The sequence below is a fragment of the Porites lutea genome, chromosome 13, assembly GCF_958299795.1.
Source record: "Porites lutea chromosome 13, jaPorLute2.1, whole genome shotgun sequence".
Lineage (NCBI taxonomy): Eukaryota > Metazoa > Cnidaria > Anthozoa > Scleractinia > Poritidae > Porites > Porites lutea.
Window position 1 is genome coordinate 10122781 of NC_133213.1, and position 10257 is coordinate 10133037.

Genomic DNA, 10257 nt, shown 5'->3' on the forward strand with positions numbered 1-10257 from the left:
AAAAATGCTTCAAAACACAAGAAAAACAAACACAGGTTAAATTTAACCCCGGGTTAAGGGCTAATTGGCCTTCGAACGACTGGGTCATGTTGTGTACGAAATTCTAGAAAGCGATCTGTTTCACTGTAATTTTTCGATGGCACTTTATTCCTTTGGAGGGGTAAATGACCAGTGCAGTGTCACATCGTGGGCTGTGCAAGAAACAGGAATGCTTCCTTTGTTGTCTTGCGATAACGGCATGACTGCATGGTTAAAGCACAAGTAGAAGGGTTCAAGTGCGTCCGGGGAAGAAGAGGATGACCTGGTGATGCCTAAGCTACAGGTGATTCAAAAGATCAGTTAGGGATCATACACGCGCACAAATGGCTCTTATGGAGGTTTACGGAACTCTTTTGCTTGAAGAAAGACAATGATATATAATTTACGATATTGTCGTCTAAGATTGTTTGTTTATGGTTGATTGATTCCCGTGTTTATTTCCTGGGTCCTTAGGGACTTGTCAGAAATTAGCAGGAGGGGATGGGGGGGGGGGGTGGTGGAAACAAAGGGAGGGTCACAACTTTTTAAGACTCAGAAAAGGGAGGGGTCATGAAAAATGGGCTGTTAAAAGGGGGAGGGTCATGCAAATGTATGCCCGTGATCATATAGAGGTTCACCCACAGAAGAAAAAGGAAGTTCTTTATTTGGTAAAAAAAAAACTTGGGAGAAACAGGAGAGTCGAGTGATCAGCAGTCAGAATCAGAGTCGGACTCTTAATGCTGTAGTCTAAAATGTATGTATATAGCATTACAAAGAACAGATTAGAAATATATTTTGAGTTTTCACAATACTGACTCACCCTAGTGTATTGCAAGAACTAGATTTTATCATTTATGCAAGAGGGGGAGTGTCATGATATTTTAGGTCAAGCTCAAGGGGAGGGTTAGCAAATTTCATTCCCATCGCAAGGATGGGTCACCTCATTTCCGAACCCAAATTTAAAATTCCCACCTCCCCTCCCTTTTCGTCGAAGATCTTTGAAAACATGCCGCATCTAAGTTTGTCGATGAAATTGACATTTTCAGCGAGAAAATGTCATTAAAACGCCGTCGCAAAATCGACCGAATTAGTTGATATTATTGGATTTGCTTAGAATAAAGCATAGACAATGAACACACATATGTCGTACTTGAATGGGAACTGACTCTGAATTGTTCTGGAAGAGCACGGAAGATTCGTGTATATTTGTAGAAAAAATTGTTTCATTATTTAATTAAAAAATTATTTAAAATAATGTTAACTATTGAATTAAAAATTTAATGAAAAAATATAGAAAAATAAGAACGTTTTTTCAACGTTTTTGCTTGTGAAATGTTGCCAAAATTCGGTTGACTGTTCAAACTGCTATTCAGTATTCTCCTATATATACTGCTATTCAAGTTCTAGTATTTTACAATTTTTTCTACTATTCTTGAGATTTTCTAAAATTCTTTTTGGTGTCTAAGATTCGCAAAACAATTCCTGCGGAATTATGTAGCTAGGCCTATTTTAAGTTCACTTGTCTTCGACGAAACAGGCAAATAAAGGAGACCAGTGGAGTTTCAATGCAAGCCGGCTCGAAATTGCGCATTGCCAAACTTAGCATTGCTTTATAAGCGTGTCCACGTGACAAGATGAATGTAAAGAAACAGCTCGAGCAGACAAAAAACAGCCTTCAAGTTATTCCTATTATTGTTGTTGTTTCTTTTGATAAAGGTATTGCTGCGATGAGTTTGTTGAATGTTTAGTACTCTTCGTAAGGACCCAGGAAATTAGCAAGGGAATCATTAAGCAACCATAAACAAACAATTTGAGACAACAATATCATAACTCATATATCATCGTCTCTCTTCAAGTAAAGGAGTCCCGAAAACCGCGATAAGAGCCATTTGTGCGCGTGTATGATCCCTAACTCATCCTTTGAATCACCTGAAGCTTTGGCATCACCAGGTCTTCCCATTCTTCCCCGGACACACTTGAACCCTTCTACTTGTGCTTTAACCATGTAAGTCATGCCGCTATCGCAAGACAACAAAGGAAGCATTCCTGTTTCTTGCACAACCCACGACGTGACACCGCACTGGTCATTCACCCCTCCAAAGGAATAAAATGCCATCGTAAAATCATCCTAAAACAGATCACCTTCTAGAACTTCGAACACACCAGAAGTAAAACACAAAAAAAGTCCCGCGAAACAGGAGAAGGATTGGACGGGAACTCGGTCCAGTCCCCACACTCTCCAAGTCCAAAATGGCGGGTAGTTAATTTGATATAATAACAATTGCTTCATCTCAATGCAAGGCTTTGTTTGGGTTATTTTCCTTAAAAAAGAAACAAAAGCTTTTGTTTATCCAGCTCTCCTAACTGTGGATGGATGGTTTCATTTTTTCAGCTCTAAAGGACTCAGAAAATCACAGTTCACCTCGATACTGCTCACTGATTCTCGTATATGTTTGTATAATCTATGTAAGTATTGTCATGCTCCTTTGCTGATGGGTATTTACAACAACTATTCAGGCTATTACAAGGTCAGACGAAGGTTATATGTTAACGAACCTTTTGATAAGCTAAATTTATCTGGTAAAAATGTAAAAAAAAATGGGCCTGACAAAATATGGAGACTTCACATGCTTGGAGTAATGCTTTGAAATATGACGTGAAACTGACTATAAATCAAAGAAAAATTTAGGCATCTTGTAAAAAGGTCGTTATATCAATGTCAGAACATCATCATTGATTGCTAGGTTTTCAAAAAATAAAATCACCTTTGTTTTGCTAAATCATGTGTTTTTTGTGCTAATCAGAGGCCCGTTTTAGATTAATTTAAAGGTAAGAATCGGTGTATTTCTAAACAATGAAACTGATTTGGCTTTGACAATTCATTTTCATTTACCAAATACACAATTACGGCTTCTTGTCAACAATTTGGCTTGTTTATGGCCTGAATTATGCTCAAAATTCCATTTTGCATCGCCTTAGAGGGGCATGAAGTGTTTGTTCCAAAAATTCAATAAACCATAATAAGCCAAATTTTTCTCAACTGATTTTGATAATTGGGTGACTAAAGTAAACAGTGGAATAGGTATGGAAGTTATGCAAGAAGGCAGGTGAATATAGTGAAATTTTGAAAAATGGCTATTTTGAGTTGTAATTTTAACATCAATTTTGACCAAACTCTAGGCCCAGGCTCCTCTCTGTGTAATACCTTGAGGACAAAGTTACTTGCATGAACTGAAAGCTCTATTATAGTAGAGTTCATGGTCAAATTCATTTGACAGCACAATGTACCAGTGGGGTCTTATCACACTTTCAAAATGCTCCCTGGAAGGCTGGATTTTTGGTGCTCAAAGGGCAAAAAATGAGAGCCCCCCTGTAACTCCAGAACTAAAAGTCAGAGAAGTGAGCCAAAGTGGCTTTTGAAATATCTCATCACACCCAACTTCTGTGCCAAGTTTCAGCCAAATCGGTTGACTACAACTTTTGGCCCCTGGAACACTTTCTCAGACAATGGCACTTAATTAACTGAACTTGTTTAGAAATATTATAATTCTCGATGTTATTTTATTTGCATAGATGACGTATTCCGCCATCATTTGTTCAAATGTCTGCCCCTAAAAATGTTACTATATTTCATTATCAGCATCTAATTTACCTGCCTCGTACGCAGTCGTTCGCGATGGTTCCCGGGGTATTTGTGGTAATTATCAAGTAAGGCGAGGCAAAGGAGGAAAAGGAAGGAGAAATAACCTTGAAAAAGCCTGCACAGGAGGTGTTGCAGTTAATACCGAGGCATGCGATGTTATCGTCATCCTAATTTTTGATTCATTCCCACCAAACAGCATTTATTAAGGCAAGATACATTGGACAAAAATTGTAAGGTTACTAGAGGATACATTGGAATATACGGATATCAAAAAAAAAACAATAAGTCCTTTTATTTATCGACTTTGAAAAGGCATTTGATTCAATAAACTGGCCCTTTATACAGAATGTACTCAGACGTTCTAACTGTTTGGTCAGGTTATTGGGAAATGGATCTCTGCAATATACAGTGATGTAGAAAGTGCGGTCTTAAACGGGGGCTATTCGACTAATTACTTCAAAGTCTCTAGAGGCGTTGGACAAGGATGCCCCTTAAGCCCTTTATTACTTGTTTTGGGTGTAGAGTTAATGGCCCAAAAAGTAAGGCAGTCCCCGGAATGCCGAGGAATAAAATTACCGCAATCAATGGGAGCCAAAATTAGTCAGTTTGCAGATGACACTACTCTCATCCGTAGTGATATTAATGCGCTTAAAGAAAGCTATATCAGGTCTTAAATTAAATAAGAAAAAAACGAAAGCAATGTGCATTGGTTCAGCCAAAAATAATGAAACTAAACCTCTAGGTTTTGAATCTTATAAAGAACCGATTAAATCTTTAGGAATAAATCTTTCATACAAAACATGAAAACAACGATAACTAAAAATTTCTTTACCAAAATTTCCAAAATGGACACCAAGTCGAATATATGGCAAACAAGAGGCCTAACTTCACTTGGACGCAAAACTAACAATTAATGAATGAGGCTGAGTATATTATGAAGAATTATGGAGATCGAGGAGGGTGTTATCCGTTGACTTCTTAGGCCGAGGCGGATAACACCCTCCGAGATCTCCACAATTCTTCATGTGATACGAACGCCGAATTCAATAATTGTTTTATTATTCATTCAAAATAATTCCTAGTTTAAAAACATAGCTAAAACATGCTTACCTCCATCGATGTTCAGTTCATTAAGTGTACGTTTAGGGTTGTTCAGCTCTTGCCTTGTCCCTAGGCCTCATTATTATGCGCGGCCGATGCGTTTCGGGTCACGTAGTCCGAGAAAGTTTTTGAGGCCTAGACAAACTCGGAGAAGTGAGACATTTTGTCTCACTTGGGGCGGAGCTTTTGGAAGCGGGCGAGCTGTCAGTAACTTTCCGCGCTGATGAAAGATGTCCAGGAGCCATGGAGAGTACAGCGGATAAAGAGTTAAACTGAGCATTTTTATTCTGTGCACGTTTTCATTGTTGAAAGTCCTTTGGCCTTTCCTTTTCATTTATCTCCTTAAACTAAAGCTATCTTTCGTTTCTCTCTTTTCGCTTGCTCCTATAAATTTATCGTTATCATTTCACTTCGAAATGTTTTATGTAATTGAATTTTTGTGTCTAGTGCGAAGCACAGACACTATGAGAAAACGCTAAAATCCTCTGGTAAGTGCTTCATATACGGCAAATTATTACGTCATACGAATAAAGTTTCACTGAGGTTTCTCCTACGTGACACATTACATGAAGCATTCTTTACTGGGTGCCAGGAGGGTAATATCATCGATAATCACTCGTAATTTCCTCTTGACCCGAAATAAACAACCAATGACAATCGGAACCAATCGAATATGTATTAGTAGAGACGACAATTGCGCCAACACCATTTGATTTCCACGACAACTCCCGACAACTGCAACAAAGCTCTCTACGACGATTTGCTTTCGTTGCTTTCTTCGACTTGTGTGATACGAGTTGTCCTATCAGTAAGTTACCTTTTAGTTTCTTACTTTGTGATGAATTTCTTAAGACGTATTTTCTCAGTATGCCACAGCTTTCGAGATATGTGTCAATCCGGCCGAATGAAAGGTTTCGAAAGGTGCTTCAAAGTTGAAGATCAAGGTACTTGGCGCCGATAGAATCTCCATGCTGCAATTTTGCGACCGCCTTCGAAGAGGATACCAATTAAGCTTTATGAGCCACATTTGGGGAAAGAAAAGCCCGTTATGGGAAATATTGAGCCCCTTTTGGGGATAACAAAGCCCGCTGAGGGATTAAATAAGCCCCGTCAGGGAAATGTAAACGGCAGAAAATCTTTCGCCGCTGAAGGATTTAATGTGAAAATACCTTTCATTAGCCAAACATATACGAAAGCTGTGGCGATTTCCTTCCGAAAAAGTCATACTAGAACTCGTAATCTTGTTAAATATCACCTAAGGGTCGTTTTTACTGAATCTTTCCATGCGATGGTTAGCACTGATGAGGAGGTGTACTCGCCGTGTGAGAGAGAATTTGATAGACATTGCAAAGTACAGAAAAAAAGGTCATAGAGACCGAGAGCCGCCAAGATGACCGATAATAAAGATTGTGAGCTCCATGAAAAAGAGAAAAGCTAGACGCAAGCTGAAGCACGTTTTCAGGAAATTTACTCCTAAACCTTCAAGTTTGTTCAAGTTTAACGACTGACTATAAGTTATGGTATGTAACATATGTACACAGATGCGACTGTTTTTTTACCGACTTTGCAAATCTTAAAAGATGGGCAGCAAACAAGTGGTTACAAAATAGTAAACAAGCAAGTATGCATTGTTTAGTTAAGCGCAAAACAGTGAAATCATGTAGCTGTACCAAAAGATATTGTGTATCGAAAATGAAGCTTTTGATGTCCGGTGATATCGAGTTAAATCCAGGCCCTGAGCAAAATTTCTGTGATCAAACTGCATTGTCAGTATGTTCCACCTTATTGTTAAACTATCGATTAGGTCAGCTGGGATTGAGACCTCTTGATAACTTTTTGTATTTCTCATTTACAACTAGTTGCCTTGAAATAAAGTTGTGTTCAGTTCATTTCATCGTTACCACTGTGATGTTAAAAATAACAAATTAATAATAGTTAGCACTACTTCCAGAAAAGTGTCTGCAATAATTTCAACCACACCCCAAGCAGACCAACCTCTACTCCTCCTTAATTTTCTATATCACCTTCAACACGTTTGTTAGCCATATTTCTTTGCTAGACTGTTGGAGCTTCACATTATACCCCAGCCTCCACTCCTGTACTCTATGGCGGATAAATCCTAATTGCATTCACGAAGTCTAACGCAATTCTCTATATAACCATATACACATTACTCAATTACCCAGCACTAGACACATGTACGCATTGCGGCCCTTTTTTTGGATTTGGAAGCTTATCAAACTAATCGGACAGGTTGTTGAATTTGGTCTCTAAATTTGGTAGAATGTCCACAAACTACTGTTTCAAATCTTTTCATCAATAAAGAAATATCATTTTAATGGTTCATTTGAAAATGAACTAAAAGAGAAATTATTTGCACGTTATACAGTAGTATTCTTTCCGATTCAAAGTAATATTTTTGTTCTTTGAAAACAGAAACCAGGTTAGTGCCGATCTTTAAGCGAAGGATATTCACGCGCTAAGTTATTTATAGATTATTTCAGTTGAACTTCGGAACTTTTCAAAAATGCTCACGCATGCGCACTCCGAGATTGTCTAGGCGTCTCCCGGCCGTTCGTCTCGGATACGTCACCGAAATGCATTGACCGAGAGGGTTTGGAAAGATGCCGTATAGGGACTAGGCAAGTTCAGCTCCTCAAATATACTCCAAATAACAGATATCGCCCTTCGAGTTGTCATCTTGCTGTTCTTGCCATGTTTTTAGCTTTTATTTCGCCTAGTTCTTACTCTTGGAACGATTGAAATGTCCGTTATTTTTGCTTTCACAACCAAAACAACTCAACCTCGTCCACAGGTCTTCTCGGTTAACGGTCCATTAACCTGCAAGAAAGTTGCACTTTTGACGTCATCGGCTGATTAATTGCAAAATTCTTCCAAATTTGGTCATCAGTAGCTGGTTATGGTAAATTATGCGTGTGCTTTTAGCCAATCAGAATCGGGGAAATATTTTGAATGAATAATAATGTTGGTTAAGACCCTAGGCTTTTCCAGATTAGTTTATGCAGCCTCTATGCTGCGTGTTCCTGAAATGGTTATTAAAAGGGTACAAAAAACAATAATAAAGTTTTTGTGGAAAAACAAATTAAAAAAAGATAAGATAAAAAGATCCAGTTATATATCAATCTCTGTCAAGCGGTCGACTTAATTTTCCTAACTTTCGCACAGTGGTTAAATCGCTACGAGATCATGATAACCCTGTGGCCCTTGGAGAATTAAAAATACTTTCACTAATTCTGCCTAATCATAACTTTAGTTATATAAATGTATTTAAAATGCTATAGATGCAGATTAAAATATATACAATATCGTCATAAGTTAAGATGCAAAAATTATATTTGTTAAAAAGGCTTTATTTAAAACGTGAGTAGCTGTCCAAAACTCTCACGGAGATCTTGGTATAGAGTTCCAATCCTTAATAGAACGAACTGTAAAAGAACGACCACCCTCCGTGGCATAATTATATCTGGGACAGAGCAAATTTAAATTACAATATCTTGTATTCCTCATATGCATACTAGAATTTGTAACTAGAAGTTCATTCATATAATTAGGAGTGTTTCCTTTAAGTCTCTGAGTGCGTATCGATTTATGTGCAACTCCCTATAAAAAGGAATCCAATTAAGTGTATTAAACAGGTCCACGGATCTTGAGTTAAAAGGTGCATTCATGATCACTCTCGCTGAAAACAAAGGAGCAAGTTCGCCTCTCCTTGGCTTACCCCAGCAGGTCTCCTGAAATCTATTAAAAAAAAGAATGGACTGTACAACCAACTGATCAGCTCAACCAACAAATCATGTGAACTGCAGTAAAAGGCATACAAAAACAAACTAAACCACTTATGCATTGTTCAATTTGACCTGTTACCATCTCCCCCGGGCAAACCCCGAAACAAATTCAGCCCTTCGGGCACAGGGGTGGGGAATTGTTTGAAGCGGTCCTGTCCGAGGGTAGGGGGTGGGGCAAATTAAAAATATCTTGCGAAGTACGTTTCAGTTTTCGCGCTGTTTGTACGATGGCTGCAGACCTCAAGACTGCGTATGTTTAAGGGAAAACGCAGGAATTTGTCGGAGCGTGGTTGAAGAGGAATAACCTATCAACATTTAACTCTGTATTTGAAGGTATGTTTTAAAATTTCAAAGGAATGTTCGAATGATGCGTAATCATATCGTTTTTTGGCTATTAAAAGAAAGAATCAAAGCTTTAATAATAAGACAACTCAAACAGACTGTATATGAAAACGGATAAAAGGCTTTTAATATTGCAAGGATAAACCAGAGATTTAGTCCAGTGTTCTAATGAAGTGTTCTCTAGAGAAGGCGCTAACGATTTTTTTTCCTTTTTATTGTTTATTTTTTAACTACTAATTATGATTATGTATTATCCTTCTCTCAATAAACTTCAGAAAACGTTCATAAAAGTCTTGAACATGTCTCGTTTTGCCATTGTGCGGAAATCAATATTGCTCTCAAAAAGATGTATCCATAAAAAAACATATGAGGTCGATCAGGAGCTCGGGGGTGGGGAATTATCTCTTCCTGCGTTCCCGGAGGTGAGGAATAGAGCACCAAAAAATAAAAACATGCAAAATTGCCTGAGACTCAAATTACTCACTCTCGGGGTAGGAGACTATCTCTTGCTCCCGTTGACATCAATACCCTTGAGCAAGGGCCGTGTTGCTATCTTTCAACGGTAACGTGGAGTTCACACCAAGGTTCTGTCAATGGCTTCAGACGGGAAAAGTTGCAGAGATTGGCGACCTTTCATCAGTTTCATTCGCTCTCGGTGCAAATGCCTGTTGCAGCAAGATCACGAATGGAAAGCAGAACTATCGTGTGTTACCTAGGGGGAGCTGAGAGGCGATTGGAGCCGTTGGAGCGAATTTACGGCCGTATTCCATCGGTGGATCCGTCTGGCCGCTTCGCTGGAGTCCCCAACCTTGGTAAACCTTATATAGAGAGAAAACCAGTTACACTACAACCCATAATAAAAACGGCCATAAATTGGCCCATGGACCACACAGGAGAGATGTAACCCACATTTTATGTAAAGTAAGCTGTTTTGTATTGAAATCCTTTCATTTTTTCTCATACAAATCCTTATATTTCGAATGTTACACAACAATGGCGATGCTCGCCGATGCTCATATTTCGAACTTGGACTACCTGTGATTCTACTAATATCGTTCACTTCTCGATGATAATAACAACACACCAATTGCCATAAAACCCTACCAATACATTGACATCACGATTTTCATGAATTTATCATCTAACTCTAACTCTAACCCTGGTCAGCAGTTTGTTTGTGAACGGAGTATTGTGTTTTGTACCTTAACTGGAGGAACCTGGCTTTTGTGTCACTCAGTGATGATTCAGTCGCTTTAAAAGTTTGCAAGATTACCCTGCTACAGCAGTTAGTTTACAGAGGGAATTATGAGGTGACTCGTGTTTGTAAGACATGGCTCGACAACTTTA